This window comes from Lathyrus oleraceus, chromosome 4 (genome assembly GCF_024323335.1).
Source record: "Lathyrus oleraceus cultivar Zhongwan6 chromosome 4, CAAS_Psat_ZW6_1.0, whole genome shotgun sequence".
NCBI classification, from domain to species: Eukaryota; Viridiplantae; Streptophyta; class Magnoliopsida; order Fabales; family Fabaceae; genus Lathyrus; species Lathyrus oleraceus.
The window spans coordinates 332,063,552-332,082,011 of record NC_066582.1 but is presented as its reverse complement, the minus strand read 5'-3'; positions in this window follow the sequence as shown (position 1 = coordinate 332,082,011).

The following is an 18,460-nucleotide window of genomic DNA, read 5'->3' as shown; positions in this document are numbered from 1 at the left end:
GGCTTAATGCAACACTTTCAGCATGACCTATGCACGATTTTGGACCTTTGCAAATTATTGTTTGGGCTTTGTGCAAGCCCATGCTAGCTCATGAAGAAACTTGTTATTTTTGAACATTTGAAAGAAAGTGTGTGGAAATCAATTGCATTGGCTATAAATAGGAGTGTGTTATGATCAGAACTCCATCAATACCTTGCCCAAGCTTTTCCAGACCAATCAAAACCATTCATTCCATAGAATTTCTGAAGATTTCTTTTGAAATTGAGCTTGAACTTCATCTTCTATTTAGAAGTTCAAACTCCAGAAATTCACTTGCCTTTTCATCTCAATTGGTTTCTGCAAGCAAGAGGAAGAGAAAGAAAGAAAATCCAGATCAAGATCAAGTGAATTTGAAGCAACTCAAAGGTGATTTTTCAGAAACTTCATCTCTTCGATTCTTTCTCAATTCTTCACCATTCTTTGTGATTTTTGGTTGTCTGAAGTCCTACCAATGTAGGCAACAAGATTGAGTTGCTTTGAGGTCAAATCGAAGCAACTCAATTCATGATCCTTAAAATTCAATCCCTGTATCTTTCTACATACTTGGAATTGGAGAAAATTGAGGCCGGATTCGAGCTCCTGAGCATTTTTTCTTTGAATCCATGTCCTTGTTTTTTATTTTAGTGATGATTGATGGTGGACCAGTCCGGTGAGGTCCACCGGAGAAGAAGACCGGAGCACTAGCTCCGGTGGTGTGTTCTCACGCCTCTCAACCATCATATCTGTTTAAATTTTTTTAATCTTGGCCTTTGGTTTTAATTACAAATGTTGCAACGCGCTGACTTTGGAACACCATGGACATGATGCGCGTGGCCATCAGATCTTCCACTTAAATTAATGAGGGAGATCTGATGGCCCTTTTTTTTGAATTTATTTTTATTTTTTTATTTTCTGTTTAATCCATTTATTTATTTTAATTCATATTAATTTCATTTTTAATCCAAAAAATATGGGACTTTCACCAAAATCTTTAAATATTTTCCTTTTTCATTTTCTAAATTAAAATTATTTTTTGGATTAATTTTGATATTTTTCATGAATTAAATGTTTTTGTACATATTTTTAATTGTTTAAAAATACTACTGACTTTTCAAAAATCATGAAATTTTTTATCTAAGGTCCTTTGACCTTGTTTGACCTAGGATAAACTTCTTGGCCATTTATTTGGTGTTTTGAAGAGATTTTGGGTTTTGACCAAATTAAATTGAATTTAAATGCATTTTTAATTGATTAATTGTGTAAAAATTATGTTGAGCCATTTTTATTGACTTGTGATGTTTGACTATGTGTTTGGGCCTTGGTCAAGGTTGATTTGACTTTTGTTGAGTTAAAATCATTGGATTTAGGGGATTGATGAAATGTACATTTCATCTCCCAAAATGAATGAATGATTTTAATTTGATAAAATTCGTCCCATGACCAATTTGTGTTTCTCTCATTTCCCCTCCCTCTTCATCTTCAATCTCATTCTTTCCCATCCTTTTCATTGACTAATGAAATCTCAAAAATCCTAAGGCTAATTAGTTCATCAATAACCTTGTGTTAGATGAACCTATACAAGTATAGGTGAGATAGGTCCACCCTCTGATCTTTTTTCTTTTAGTGTGTGGTATATTTTAGGAATTTGGTTCATTATTCCAAATCTCTCACATGCATTAGAACCTAAATTTTTATTGCCTGGCCTCAGATAGTTGTGACTTCTACATAAGTCCAATTACGATTGCTTAACATCGAGCTAAATTTGACCCTAAAGGCATAGCATTCTAGTAAGTGAGATTGTAAGACTCCCATCTTTCATGGTTTTGTGTGGAAACTTGACCTTTTTTCCTTCCTTTGGAAGATGTCTTGGTTTAAGGATCCATGCTTGTGAATAGATGGTTGAGTGTTCTCCAAAGAATTACTTAATCAATTGAAAAGCAAAACATCACTAACATCTAATTAACTAACATTTGACTAACTTTTATTAATATTTCTTTTACTTTCAAGTTTTTTTATGTAATTTAATTTCTAGTCATTTACCATTCATTGTCATTTAAATATCATTTAACTTGTTTATGTTTATGCCATTTTCACTTTGCTCATTTGAGCCATATATTGTGATTGTATATATTTGCTTGTGTATTTTGTTTATGTTTGTGGTCTTAGGACCTTAAGATACCTAATAAACAACAAAAAACCCTAAAAAATGTTTCTGTGGACTGTTGGGTTTGATCTGAACTTTTGGACTTAGGATTAGGCAACATTCCATATGCAAAAGGACTTGGCCAATGCCAACATTTCTGAGACCAAGTTATTGTAATTTGAGCTTTCATATGATGCAAGTATTGGTATCCACTTGAATTCATCTACTACATGGTCTAGATGCAACTGTTATTTTGATCTAATTCCTAATACCTTATTCTGAGCAAAATCAAGGAGTATTTCATCTGGTACATGAGAAGACAAAAGAAGACTGTTAGTTATGGATTTGCTTGCTTGGATGTGGACATCTTTATTGATGCCTTGCTCTTCATATTTCTAATTGCTTGTGGATATTTTCTTAATTCAAAGTCCAAAGGGAAAATGGGTTTTCTATATGACATTCTTGTCTGTTGGATTGCATCTCATTGGTCAGATCTTTTCAACTCTTAACATTTAATTTTATGCTTAGGATTAGTCTCTTCATCTCCTCCCACTTCTTAAATTTCAAAATCTCTCCCTCTTTTCAAAAACCTTCTTTGCTTGTGATTTCAAAATTTAGACCTTATTTCAAATTAGAAACTTTGGCCTTATGCCATTGCATTGTTTAAAACTCTTTTCTTAATCAAAACTTGTAAATGAACTTAACAATATTGACTTAAAATTTTAAAAAGACAAAAATAACTAACACTCATTCAAACTTTTGGGCGCTTTGTGCCTCTTTTAAACTTAATTTTTTATTAAAAGTAATCCACTCATTTTGAAATTGTTACCACGAACTACGAGGTTTTGATCCCTCATTTTTATGTTGGTACGTATGCACAAGTCTGAAGGTCTTATCAAACACAAAAATATAATCAATGAATTCTTTTCTCATCCCCATACTCTATTTTTCTCAAACATCTTTTATACCAAAAACACATACACACATAAAAAAGGGCTCCCCAGGAGTACCTAGGACACTTTGGGTGCTAACACCTTCCCTCTGTGTAACCCCCTTACCTGTAATCTCTGGCATTTTATTAGTTTTGATTTTAAAACTTCTTATCTTTGGATTTTGTTCGTACTTTTCCCTTTTCCTTTGGAAACAATAAAAGCGCGGTGGCGACTCTGGTTTTATTGACGTTAAACTTATCCCTAGTTTGATGGTCATGAATTTACCATTATAGAAATTAAGTGGCGACTCTGCTGGGGAGTAGTCCTTAGTGGGTTTAGCCTACTTTTTTATGTGTATATAATTGTATATTTGATGTTTGTATACTTGTTTGTGTGATATAATCTGCTCATTTGCTTGGTGATTTATGAGTGGTGAGATAAGTTCTAACCCGAACTTGAGTGCAATTAAGATAGGAGGATGGTACAGTCATGTTCAAATTGTATGGTGTAGTCCTTAAAAAGTAGGCTTGAGACTCATCTACTTAGTGGAGACCCTTTTAGAGCTATTAATGTCACACAAGTTATTTGTGGTTAGGCATTACTTTCTTTGATTTGGGGTCCGAGAAGCTGAGAACCGTAGAAAATTTAACCCAACTTGGCCTATTTAGGATGTAGTATGGAGACTGTTCAGGTGTAGACCTGATAATAGTTGTTACGCGATACTACACTCAGACGATTTTCTCTTGATATATTGTGGGTTGATGAGTCAGTCATCCTAACCTATAATATTTGATAAATGGATTAAGACTCTGGGAACTTTTTAGTACATGATCTATAGGATTTTATCCTTAGTGCACTCATTTGGGATGGCTCTTCACCTGACTCCATGCTCGTGACTCACAACAAACCCTTTGATTCTTGGTTGATCCGATCAAGTCTTATCAATATCAATGGAACTTAGGCGTTGATAAGGTGAAAACCATAATCCACCAAAATGGACGATTAATCTTGATGATGACTTGATCCATCCCTTGATCTTTGTTTGTGTTTGTCTTGTGTGTGATCCCTTATTTGTGATGGTTACATCCATGCATTCATGCACATCATAACACTCATCACAGAAAAATAAATTTCAAGGAACTGAGGTCTTATTTGCAAATATTTTCAGACCATGGATTGTGGACGAAGAAACACTAAGAAGTACAGTTTCAGATGTCCTGATTTGAAAGAGCTAAGGAAACTATCATCTTTTGTATTAGATCCCTTGGCAACGACATGGAAATCTTTTATTTGTATTGTCTGCTGATGTGGTTGAAGGACTCTTGAGTGTTTTGGTTCAGTTTTATGATCATCTCTACCGTTGCTTCACTTTTCCCGATTATCAGCTTATCCCTGTGTTAGAGGAGTATGTCCATCTCTTGGGAATACCTGTTTCTGACAAGGTACCTTTTAGTGGATTGGATGAGATTCCTAGATCTCACATCATAGCTGAAGTTCTTCATATGAAGAAGTCTGAGATTGAGGCTCATTGGGTGAAGAAATGAGGAATGTTTGGATTGACTTCTGAATTTCTCATTGGAAAAGCTATTGTCTTTGATCAAGCCGGTAGTATAGATGCTTTTGAACCCATCTTTGTGTTGCTCATCTACGGTTTGGCTTTGTTCCCTCACATTGACAGTTTTGTTGATGTTAACGCCATTAAAATCTTCTTGATTGGGAACCTTGTGCCTACTCTATTAGGGGATATGTATTTTTATTTGCATTTGAGGAATTCTAACGGTGGTGGGACTATTGTGTGTTGTGTTCCTCTTCTATACAAGTGGTTTATTTTGCACTTGCCTCAGACACCCATTTTTATGGAAAACAAACAATGTCTACGGTGGTCTCAGAGACTCATGTCTATCACTAATGATGATATTATTTGGTATGATTTTGTGTTGAGTAGCTTGTATATTATTGACAGTTGTGGTGAATTCTCTAATGTACCTCTCATTGGTACACAAGGAAGAATCAACTACAACCCTGCTTTGGCTCGTCGTCAACTTGGGTTCCCCTTGAGAGATAAACATAATAACACTCAGTTAGAAGGTCTTTTCTATCAAGAGGGTAAAGATCCCCAAAATTTGAAGCATAATATGATACACGCTTGGCATAATATGCATAGGAAAGGAAGATCTGAGCTTGGTCCGTGCAACTGTGTAGCTTTGGAAGCTTACACTACTTGGGTGAAGAAGAGAGCTTTGGAGTTGAAGATGCCGTATGCTTGTGAAAGACCTATGTCTTTGGTTATGGTTGAGCCATTAACTCTCCCTAACCAAGATGTAGAGGAGTTGGAAGACACACTCATTAAGATGAAGAAAGAGAGAGATATGTGGGAAGAACGGTTCCATGCTTTGATCCAAAAGCATGAGGAGTTGCAGCTTGAGTCAAAGGACAAAGATGCGCTTATTGAACTTCTTGAAGACCGAGCAGTGAAGAGACAGAGAGAGCCAGAGGGTCCATCTTCCTTTAGTATGCCTCAGCCTTCCGGTGCTGGGAAGAAGATTGTTGATCAGCTTGTCCTTAAGAAGGCTCAGATGAAGATATCTTTTGAGACCGAGATTCGACGCATCCGAAGGAAGTGCGCGCCTACAGCCAGATCGTCTGACACTGTTGCTAAGGGATCCTTAGGATGATTAGTTTCCTTTTCTCTTGTATTTATACTTTGGTTTCTGATGTTGTACTCAGTGTAATCCCTCCAAATTTTATGAATAGAAGAGATTTTTATGGTCAACCAAATTGTTATTATTGTTATTTTATGTTTGAAAATAAAAGAACATGTTCCTTGAAATTAAATAAACAAAAAAATTGCATTTCATGCATCATTTTCATAACAGGTTTCTTCTGCCAGGTGTCTTACGTTTATTCTTCTGTGCTTCAGCCAAGCTGACTCACCAATACAACACTCGCGCCAATCAACCCAGAATCATGGAACATTTGGAACAAGAGAACAGAGAGTTGAAGGATGAGATTGCACGATTTACCGCCATGATGGAGTATATTCTTGCTATGCAGAATCAGTCTTTATCAACTCCCGTAACTCCTCCCCAGAGGACTGTCATTTTTTAGGTTGCTACCTCGACTGTGCCCGTTGTTGCCAGCCAATCCGGTTCGTCTATGCCTGCTAGATTCCCGTGGGGAATGCCACCAAATTTCATGCATGAAGGGTTTGCACCTACCTTTGCTTCTATGACGGAATCTAGCCCATTCATGTTTGTGCCACCTCCAATTGTTCATACCTTGCTCCGTGTCGAGGATAACATCTACCATTCTGAGCCATCTGAGGGCCCAGATCTTTATGAGAAGATAGATGAAATGAAAGATCAATTCCTTGAGCTGCAAAAAGAGTTGAAGACTCTGAGAGGAAAAGACTTGTTTGGGAAGAGTGTTGTTGAGCTCTGCCTGGTACCAAATGTGAAAATCCTGATGAAGTTCAAAGTCCCTGACTTTGAAGCGTATAAGGGAAATACTTGTCCACTTAACCACCTTGTCATGTACGCCAGAAAGATGTCAACTCAAACTAATAATGATCAGTTGTTGATTCACTACTTCCAAGACAGTTTGACTGGTGTTGCTCTAAGATGGTATATGGGGCTAGACAATGCAAGTGTTTGTACGTTCAATAATTTGGGTGAAGATTTTGTTAAACAGTACAAGTATAATATGGATATGGCGCTTGACAGAGACCAGTTGAGGTCTATGCCTCAGAAGGATAAGGAGACATTTAAACGGTACGCTCAGAGATGGAGGGAACTTGCTTCTCAGATTAATCCTCCATTGGAAGAGAAGGAGGTGACGAAGATTTTCCTAAAGACCTTGAGTTTGTTTTATTACGAACGTATGATCGCCAGTGCCCCCAATGATTTTACTGAAATGGTAAACATGGGGATGAGGTTAGAAGAGGGAGTCCGTGAAGAACGCTTGTCCAAGGGAGAAGCGTCATCCAGTAAGAAGTATGGGAGTGGTTTCTCCAAGAGGAAGGAGGGGGAAACCAATTCAGTATCTGTAGGGAGGCAGAGGAGGCCTCATGTCAAAAGAAGTTCTCAACTGCATGAGCATCAACATCAAGTTTCGTCAGTAATTCCAGTTTTTTCCAACAATTCCAATAGTCAATCAGTTCCGATTCAACAACAACAACATCAACAACAATCACAACAAAGAACCAACTACAACAACAACAACAATAATCAATAACAAAGCTTTGAGAGGAAGAATGTATCCTTTGACCCTATTCCTATGACATATGCAGAATTGTATCCATCTTTGGTTCTCAAGAACCTACTCCAACCAAGAAATCCACCTCAAATTCCTGAGCCACTTCCATGGTGGTTCAAACCTGAACTTCGTTGTTCCTTTCACCAGGGAGCCCCTGGCCATGACATTGAGAACTGCTACCCGTTGAAGTATAAGGTACAAAAGCTTGTAAAAAGTGGGATGGTGTCCTTTGAGGACCGTGCACCGAACGTGAAAGCTAATCCATTGCCTGCTCATGGCAATGCTACTGTCAATATGGTGGATGGTTTTCCAGGAAATTTCTGAGTCTTTGATGTACGATGTATCAGTAGGTCTCTGGTGGAGATGCATAGAATTGTGTTTGATCAGTTATTGTGAGCACGACCATGATGGTTGTGCAATTTGTAGTGTGAACCCCCATGGGTGTATGATCATCAAGAGGGATATCCAGAAGTTTAGGGATGAGAATGTAATCCAGATTTAACAGTCGAGGGATATAGATGATGTGAATGTAATTGTGCATGTGTTCAAGACCCCTGAGCGGGTAGTAATCCAATTTGATAGCAGCAGCAGCAGCAACGTAATAGATTGGTATCGCCGTTGGTAATACGGTTAGCGGGCCCCATCACGTATGCATCTGATAAAGCTGTGCCTTATCAGTATAATGCTACGATGGTGGAAAATGGTCGAGAGGTTCCTTTTCCTGTAACAAATTTTATGGTGAATATAGCCGATATTGCAAAGGTGACCCGTAGTGGTCGTGTCTTCGGTACGGTCTTTCTGAAGGAGGTAAAGGATGTTTCATCCAGTAAGAAGGTGGATGTGCCTGTGATAAACCCAGTTAATGCTCATGTGTGTCAGTCTGATGAATCTAACAAACTGAAGCCTAATGATGATGAAGTTTTGCGATTGATTAAGAAGAGCGAGTTTAATATGGTGGAGCGGCTGCTCCAAACCCCGTTAAAGATTTCAGTGTTATCTCTGTTAATGAATTCTAAAGCACACAGAGAAGCATTGCAGAAGGTACTAGAGCAAGCCTATGTTGAGCACGATGTTACTGTGGATCAGTTTGACCACATTGTGTCTAACATCACTTCTTGCAATAATCTGAGCTTTTGTGATGAAGAGCTTCCTGAGGAAGGCAGAAATCATAATCTAGCACTCCATATTTCAATGAACTGCAAAGAGGATGCACTATCCAATGTGTTGGTTGATACTGGTTCTTATTTGAATGTGCTTCCGAAATCAACTATGTCTAGACTCTCTTATCAAGGTGCCCCTATGAGGTACAGTGGTGTGATCGTTAAAGCATTTGATGGTTCTCGCAAAACCGTTATTGGTGAAGTGGACCTGCCAGTTAAGATAGGTCTGAGTGATTTTCAGATTACTTTTCAAGCAATGGATATTCACTCGGCCTATAGTTATTTATTAGGAAGGTTGTGGATTCACGAAGCAGGAGTTGTGACATCTACTCTACACCAGAAGCTAAATTTGTGAAAAATGGCAAACTCGTCGTTGTTGGTGGGGAGAAGGCGCTCTTGGTGAGCCATTTGTCATCTTTTTCCTATGTTGAAGATGAGGAGGAGGTTGGAACTTTGTTCTAAGCCTTGTGTATTGCTGAAGTAAAACTGGGGCACCCATGTCGTCTTTCAACGATGCTCACAAAGCTATTGAGACTGGCAACACTGATCAGTGGGGTCGCATGATAGAAATTGCTAAAAACAAGAATATGGTTGGATTGGGATTTCAACTAGGACTGTTCAATGTCAAAGTTGAAGATGTGCAACCGATTTTCCACTGTGGAGGGTTCATTCATGGTAATGATCAACACTCAGTTGTTGTGATCGAGGATGATGAAGATGAAGCTTGCACTAACCTTGTGACGCATGACCAGACTTGCAACAATTGGGTTGCTATTGATATTCCTGTTATTGTTCACCGCTCTAAGTAATTTGTTTTTCATTTTTAAAATCCTTCTCCTATGCCTAAGGGAGAAGTGAACATTGTTAGGCATTTCAATTATCATCAATGAAATACAATTTTATTCATCCACATCTATGATGTTTTATTTTTACTTTTTGCTTTTCTGAAAATGGTAATCACAAAAAACATAAATAAATAATAATTTTCCATATGCATAATATTTGGTCACAATTCACTTCTCTAAAATCAAAATATCAAATCATTATGTAGGTTGGTTCCCAAACCCATTGAATACAATAATCCTGCTCCCTCTCCAAACTTCGATTTCCCTGTGTTTAAGGCTGAGGAAGAAACTGATGATGAAGAAATATCTGATGAATTATCTCGTTTACTTGAGCACGAGGGAAAAGCCACTCAGCCATTTGAAAAGCATATTGAATTAGTCAACTTGGGTTCCGAAGATGATGTGAAGGAAGTCAAGATTGGGTCTCAACTATGTCCAGAAGCTAAGAAGAGGTTGATTGGTCTTCTTTGAGAATATTTAGATGTGTTTGCTTGGTCCTATCAATACATGCCTGGTTTGGATTCTGAGATTGTGGAGCATAGATTACCATTGAAGCCAGAATGCCCGCCGGTCAAACATAAATTGAGGAGAACTCATCCTGATATGGCAGTGAAGATCAAAGAGGAGGTGCAGAAACAGATTGATGTTGGCTTTCTTGTTACCGTTGAGTATCCGCAGTGGGTGACCAGTATTGTGCCTGTTCCTAAGAAGGATGGAAAAGTCTGCATGTGTGTTGATTATAGAGATTTGAACAAAGCTAGTCCAAAAGATGATTTCCCTCTGCCACACATTGATATGTTGGTAGACAATACAGCTAAATTCAAAGTCTTTTCATTTATGGACAAATTTTTCGGTTATAATCAAATCAAGATGGCACCCGAAGATATGGATAAGACCACATTCATTACACCCCAGGGAACATTCTGTTATAGAGTGATGCCTTTCGGTTTAAAGAATGTTGATGCAACATACCATAGAGCTATGACCACTCTTTTTCATGATATGATGCATAAAGAGATTGAAGTTTATGCTGATGATATGATTGCCAAATCAAGTGATGAAGAAGAACATGTTAAGCATTTGTTAAAGTTATTCCAACGTTTGAGGAAGTACAAACTCCGCTTGAATCCTAGTAAGTGTACTCTTGGTGTTTGTTTTGGTAAGTTGTTGGGCTTTATTGTCAGTGAGAAGGGTATTGAAGTTGATCCTGCCAAGGTCAAAGCAATACAAGAAATGCCTGCGCCCAAAACTGAGAAGCAAGTCAGAGGTTTTCTCGGCCGCTTGAACTATATCTCAAGATCATATCGCATATGACTGCCACGTGTGCGCCTATATTCAAGCTTCTTCGGAAAGATTAGTCTTGTCATTGGACCGAAGATTGCCAGAAAGCTTTTGACAGTATCAAAGAGTATCTGCTTGAGCCTCTAATTCTGTCTCCATCTGTTGAAGGAAGACCAATGATCATGTATTTGAATGTGTTTGATGAAATTATAGGTTGTGTTCTTTGTCATCAAGACAAAATTGGAAAGAAAGAATATGCAATTTACTACCTCAGTAAGAAACGCACCGACTATGAGACTCGGTATTCTATGCTTGAAAAAACTTGTTGTGCATTGGCTTGGGCTGCTAAGTTTCTGCGTCAGTATATGTTAAATCATACTACTTGGTTGATATCCATAATGGATCCAATCAAGTACATTTTTGAGAAGCCTGCTTTAACTGGGAGGATTTTCCATTGGCAGATGTTGTTATCTGAGTATGGTATTGAATACCGATCTCAAAAAGCTATTAAGGGTAGTGTCTTGGCTAACCATTTGGCTCACCAACCAATTGAAGATTATCAGTCAGTACAATTTGATTTTCCCGACGAAGAGATCTTGTACCTAAAAATGAAAGATTATGATGAACCATTGCTTGAAGAAGGGCCAGAACCTGGTTCCCGTTGGGGCATCGTATTTGATGAAGCTGTTAATCAGTATGGTAATGGCATTGGGGCAGTAATCATCACTCCTCAAGGAACTCATTTTTCGTTTACAGCTAGATTGACTCTCAAGTGTACAAATAATATGGCTGAGTATGAAGCTTTCAATATGGGGCTTGAAGAAGCCATCGATCTCAGAATCAAGTATCTTGAAGTCAATGGAGATTCGACTTTGGGTGTGAATCAGATCAAAGGTGAATGGGAGACGAATCAACCCAGTTTGATACCATATAGAGATTATGCGAGGAGGATTTCAACTTTCTTTACAGAGGTTGAGTTTCATCACATCCCTCGAGATGAAAACTGGATGGCAGATGCTCTTGCAACGTTGGCTTCAATGATTATGGTGAAATTCTGGAATGAAGTTCGTAATTTGATTGTGATGCATCTTGATAGGCCATCTCATGTGTTTATTGTTGAAGAAGCTAAAGATGAAAAGCCGTGGTATTTTGATATCAAGTGTTTTCTCCAAAGTCAGATTTACCCGCCTGGGGCATCTTTGAAAGATATGAAGACTTTGAGGAGATTAGTTGGCAGCTTCTACCTGAATGGTGATGTGCTTTACAAAAGAAACTTCAATATGGTTCTGCTCAAATGCATGGATAGACAGAAGCAGACTTATTGATGATTGAAGTCCATGAAGGTTCCTTTGGTACTCATTCCAATGGACATGCTATGGCAAAGAAGATGTTGAGAGCAGGTTACTATTGGCTGACAATGGAATCTGATTGTTGCAAGTTTGTGAAGAAATGCCATAAGTGTCAAATTTATGCACATAAAATTCATGTTCCTCCAACACTTTTGAACGTCATTTCCTCTTCATGGCCCTTCATGTGGGGATTTGGTATGATTGGTATGATTGATCCTAAAGCTTCAAACGGACATCGTCTCATTCTGGTGGCTATTGACTACTTCACAAAATGGGTTGAAGCGGCATCGTACGCAAATGTGACCAAGCAAGTTGTTATAAGGTTTATCAAGAATCAGATTATGTGTCGTTATGGTGTACCAAGTAAGATCATTATTGATAATGGATCTAACTTGAACAATAATATGATGGAAGCTCTTTGTAAATACTTCAAGATTGCACATCATAATTCTTCTCCCTACAGACCTAAGATGAATGGGGTTGTTAAAGCTACGAACAAGAACATCAAGAAGATCATTCAGAAAATGGTTGTGACGTACAAAGATTGGCATGAGATGCTCCTATTTGCTTTGCATGGGTATCGTACATCCATCCGCACTTCAACAGGGGCAACCCCTTTCTCACTTAATTGAGATCCCATCATTGCGTGATTTGATGAAAGCCAAGTTGACTGAAGCTGAATGGTGCCAAACCAGATATGATCAGCTAAATTTAATTGAAGAGAAGAGGTTAACTGTCATGTGACAATGTCAGTTGTATCAACAGAGAATGAAGAAGGCATTTGATAAGAAGGTCAGACCTTGTGTGTTACGAGAAGATGACCTTGTGCTCAAGAAGATTATATCTTTCAATACTGATGGTAAGGGCAAATGGACTCCTAATTATGAAGGCCCATATGTTGTTAAGAGAGCCATTTCGGGAGGTGTTTTGATTCTTACAACTATGGATGGTGAAGGGTTCACTCGTCCTGTGAATGCCAGTGCAGTCAAGAAATGCTTTGCCTAAAAAAAGAAAAGAATAACTCGCTAAGTTGAAAACCTGAAAGGGTGGCTTAGGCAAAAATGAGCGCCTCGGTGGATTGAAACCCCGAAAGGGCGATCCAGGCAAAAATTAGAGACATAAAACAGAAAATTTATCCCGATAGATTGAGTACCCCACCCTGGGGAAATCTATGCAAAAAATAGGGATTATGGCAAGTAACTACAGTTGATTGATCCCCCAGTCATGGGAGCAGTTTTGAGCAAGTCAGCCGGTTCTGATTCATCACTCTCAACCAAAGCCAAGAGCACAGCGGATATTGAAGTCGGTAGATGGATTAGTGATCATTGTAGCCCTTTTCCATGTAAATTACCATTTTTCAACTTTTGTAAAAGATCTATGGAGTCTTGTCATTTACAGACTACCATCCTAGTAAATAAAGTTGAGCCTTTTATCCAATTGTTTCTACTTTTATTTATTCAGCCAAATAGAATTAAATTTTGTGATGATAATTTTGAAATTGAATTAATAAGTAAAAATAATTTTTCTCAAATAATAATAAAAGCAATCGATTTCAGTAAGGAATATTAACAGCAATTTGAGAACAGGTAAGTCCTAAAGTGTGAAGCATTGTTAGTCTTCCCCAAGCGGTTAGTTTGGTCACTTTTTCCTCCCCAACGGCAAGTCAGTTTCCCCAGCTAAGTTTGTAATCGCCTCCCCAGCTGAGTGGTAGGCTCACATTCTCAACAGTTTGCATGGATCCAGCACAGAGTTTTATCCCCCGCAACTCCCCAGCGGAGTTCACTCCCGATCCCCGCCAGCATTGATTCTTGAGCAGTATTTATGGTCCTCTGCAAGGTTGTCTCCCATTTGATATGATGTTGACCTAAAATGCCCCGTAGAGTTGACAATTCAGGTCCTCAGCAGATATTTTCTCTTTCCTCAACCAGGGTTTGAGTTATTCAGAGATGGATGACTTATGTTCATCCCTAGAATTTCTCTCCAGTTGGTGTTTCCATCCTGTCGAGATTAGTCGAGTGTTGTAACGATGATTCAAATCAGTGACATTTGTATCCTTTGTGATTATTTTGTCAGCATAATCATCAATCATATACATACTCATGCATAAAGCATACATCAGATATTTCATTATGCATTTTGTTGCATTTTATTCCTTTACTCTGATCCCCTGTTGTGGTGATACTATCTCCCCATACAGGTTTGGTGTGTCCGTCCTCCTTCAATTGTAAAATATCGACTCCTTTTAAGTAGAAAAGAGTTTAAATTTTCTCATTCCCCACTGAGTTATTTCCTCGTGGATAATTATTATTTCAGTTTCCTCCCAAGTTAATTATATGGATGGAACCACTCCCCCTGAGTTATATCCTCATGGGGTTGAGTCTTTGTTTGACCGTTTCTTTCTAGCTCTTACCTAGATAGATACTTTTGGTCCCTGGGAGTTTATTGCCTAGTAACTGGTAATATTCTTCTCGAATTTTTAGTACTTTGAGTTTTTCCAAAACCCGGTAAAAGTAACTTACTTCCTTTATTTTCCCTAGTGGATTCATTTTCATGTTTCCCCGGGTAGTCTATCCTTGATATGTTCATCTTAATTGATGATGGATATTCTCCCTTTGTGGGTTTCTACCAGTAAAAAGGTAGTTGTAATCCTTATTTCATTCCCTAGAGAGTTAATCCTTGATATGTTCATCCTAACTGATGACAGATTTCTTCTCTCTTTTGGTATTCTATCCAGTAACCGGTAGATATAAATTATATTTCTCCCCTCAAAGTTAATCCTTGATATGTTCATCTTAACTAATGACGGATTTCCTCCCCTTTGTGGTCTTCTGCCCAGTAACAGGTAGTTGTAAATCTTGCTTCCCCCTATTGAGTCTATCCTTGATATGTTCGCTTTAACTGGTGACAAATATTCTCTTTCTTTGGTATTCTATCTAGTAACCGATAGATATAATTCCTACTTTTTTCCAGGAGGTCTATCCTTGATATGTTCATCCTAACCGATGACGGATATTCTTCCTTTGAGTTATCCTTGATATGTTCACCTTAACCAGTGATGGATATTCTCTTTCTTTGGTCTTTTGCCCAGTAACCGGTAGTTGTAATTACTATTTGATATTTTCCCCAACAGGTTATTCTTACCCAATAACCGATAACGAATACATATCCTTTTTCCTCAGCGGATCATCCTTAATATGTTTACCCTAATTGGTAACGGATGCCTCTCTGTCAGAGTATGTTATCTTCCTACCCAGTAACCGGTATTAGATGATGAACTTCTGGTACTCCTGTGTTGAAGATCCTTCTTCCCCATTTGAGTTGTTGTGCGTGATTCCCCAGTGAAGTTGCCAATCCCCTGTTTTGGTACGAGTATTTCAGTTTTGTTCTGATTTACCCGTTTACCCTGCAAAGTTTCCTGGTTCCCCAACCGAGTCCTTCAATTGATTTATTTTCATGGAAACTCCCCTCGTATCTCCAGCAGTTTTTAAGTCGTAGCTTGGCCTACGCACAACTTTTATTCCCTAGAGTCTTTGTCTCCCTAGTGAGTTTTCCTTACGAAATGCATTATGCTCCTGTGGACTTTCAGTCTCTCCGGATATCTTTTCCTTTGTGGCAATATTTTCCCCACAGAGATTATTTTAGCACTTTCATATCATATGCATCATGATGTCTCTTAGGGACCAAAATTTATTTCTATATGTTGTTATTTAAGTCCATTCTACTGAGTTGATATGGAGAATTTAACCTTCACATCCTCAGTTAGAATGTCCTTAAATAGGGGCAGCTGTAAAACCCCAATTTTGACCCTAAGATCCCTCATGTTATCTCATCATGTGCATTAGCTTTGGGATCACACCTTGGCATCCTCCTCACCCCCTATTCCTTGGGATTACATTGGGAGAGGTCACCAAGCACGTTTGATTATATCTTACTTTTTTTTTCATTATTTACTAACCCAAATACCAAAAATATGTCAATGTATAGTTTGTTGCTTTTGAAGGTAGTGTGTATGCTCATCCATGCTCTATCAAGCTCATATCTAGGGTTTGAGAACCTCAATGCAAGGAGTTCAATCAAGAGATGGTTTGCATTGACTCTATACATCATATATGGATCCCCATGATCTTCACATGTCATTTTGATCAAGAATTCATCAAGAGTTTGAAGCTTGTTTGCCTTGGAAACCCTAATTCATCTAGGTATCTTGTATGACTTCCTCAACAAGTTTCTTCAACATTTGATCAAATACTTCAGGGATGCTTCGTATTAAATTATCTTACACATCTATGATCCTCCATGAGTCCCAAAATTCAAGAGAATATCAAGCTAGCAAGATGGTTCATGGTGGTTGACCAGAGAAAGTCAACTGGTCAAAACTAGGGTTCCCTAGACCCTATCTCCTACAATATTTGTCATATGAAAATGATTCCAAGAGAACGATTATTCAAAATGACATCCCAAACAAATTTCTCGTTGAAGTCAAAAGCTAGGTTTGCTTGGAAAGTCACTTTTTATGGTGACAGATTATAGGTCATTTTGTCTGAACCCTAGTTAGGAGGCCAAATTCCCAAGACCATAACTTGCTCAATTTTTATGAGATGAAAGCCATTCAAATTCCATGATCAAATTCAATATGTTTACTTCAACTTTAATGTTATGAGGTCATTTTGGGTCATTACCATTGAACAAGTGATTTTCCTCAACTTCTAAAATGCATAACTCCTTCATACCAAATCTAAATGAGGTCAAATTGGTTACAAAGTTGAAGAGGTTTGAAATAGCTACAACTTTGATGAAGGAACTTTTTCAATTTTAAGTCCATAGCAAAAGTTATTCAAGGTGGAAGAAGTGAACATTTGACTTGGTACTTAGAAAATTTTCAAATATGTTTGATTTTCTAAACTTCCACCTCAAAATTCGTCATGATCCAAGCTTCAAATGGAAAAGTGTTCAACATGAAAGTTGTTCCCCTTGATATCACCTTTCCAAAAAGTCCAAGATCATCTCATTAAGATGAAAGTTGAAGGACTTGCGCATGGGTGCAATGTGTGGTACCATTTGAAAGAATTTCATGATCAAACTCATTCCAACTTTGCATGGCTTAATGCAACACTTTCAGCATGACCTATGCACGATTTTGGACCTTTGCAAATGATTATTCAGGCTTTGTGCACACCCATGCTAGCTCATGAAGAAACTTGTTATTTTTGAACATTTGAAAGAAAGTGTGTGGAAATCAATTGCATTGGCTATAAGTAGGAGTGCATTATGATCAGAACTCCTTCAATACCTTACCCAAGCTTTGTCAGACCAATCAAAACCATCTATTCCATAGAATTTCTGAAGATTTCTTTTGAAATCGAGCTTGAACTTCATCTTCTATTTGGAAGTTCAAACTCCAGAAATTCACTTTCCTTTTCATCTCAATTGGTTTCTGCGAGCAAGAGGAAGAGAAAGCAAGCAAATCCAGGTAAGGATCAAGTGAATTTGAAGCAACTCGAAGGTGATTTTTCAGAAGCTTCATCTCTTCGATTCTTTCTCAATTCTTCACTATTCTTTGTGATTTTTGATTGTCTGAAGTCCTACCAATGTAGGCAACAAGATTGAGTTTCTTTGAGGTAAAATCGAAGCAACTCAGTTCATGATCCTCAAAATTCAAATCCCTGTATCTTTCTATATACTTGGAATTGGAGAAAATTGAGGCCAGATTCGAGCTCCTGAGAATTTTTTCTTTGAATCCATGTCCTTGTTTTTTATTTTAGTGATGGTTGATGGTGGACCAGCCCGGTGAGGTCCACCGAAGAAGACGACCAGAGCCTTAGCTTCGGTGGTATGGTGTCACGCCTCTCAACCATCAGATCTGTTTAAATTTTTTTAATCTTGGCATTTGGTTTTAATTAGCAATGTTGCAACCTGTTGACTTTGGAACATCATAAACATGATGCACGTGGCCATCAGATATGCCACCTCAATTAATGAGGGAGATCTGATGGCCCTTGTTTTTTTTGAATTTATTTTTATTTTCTGATTTTCTATATAATCCGTTTATTTTTTTTAATTCATATTAATTTCATTTTTAATACAAAAAATATGGGACTTTCATCAAAAATCTTTAAATATTTTTCTCTTTCATTTTCTGAATGAAAATTATTTTTAGGATTAATTTTGATATTTTTCATGAGTTAAATGTTTTTGTGCATATTTTTTATTGTTTAAAAATACTTATGACTTTTCAAAAATCATGAAATTTTTTGTCTAAGGTCCTTTGACCTAGTTTGACCTAGGATAAATATCTTGGCCATTTATTTGGTGTTTTGAAGAGATTTTAGGTTTTGACCAAATTAAATTGAATCTAAATGCATTTTTAATTGATAAGTTGTGTAAAAATTATGTTGAGCCATTTTTATTGACTTGTGATGTTTGACTATGTGTTTGGGCCTTGGTCAATGTTGATTTGACTTTTGTTGAGTTAAAATCA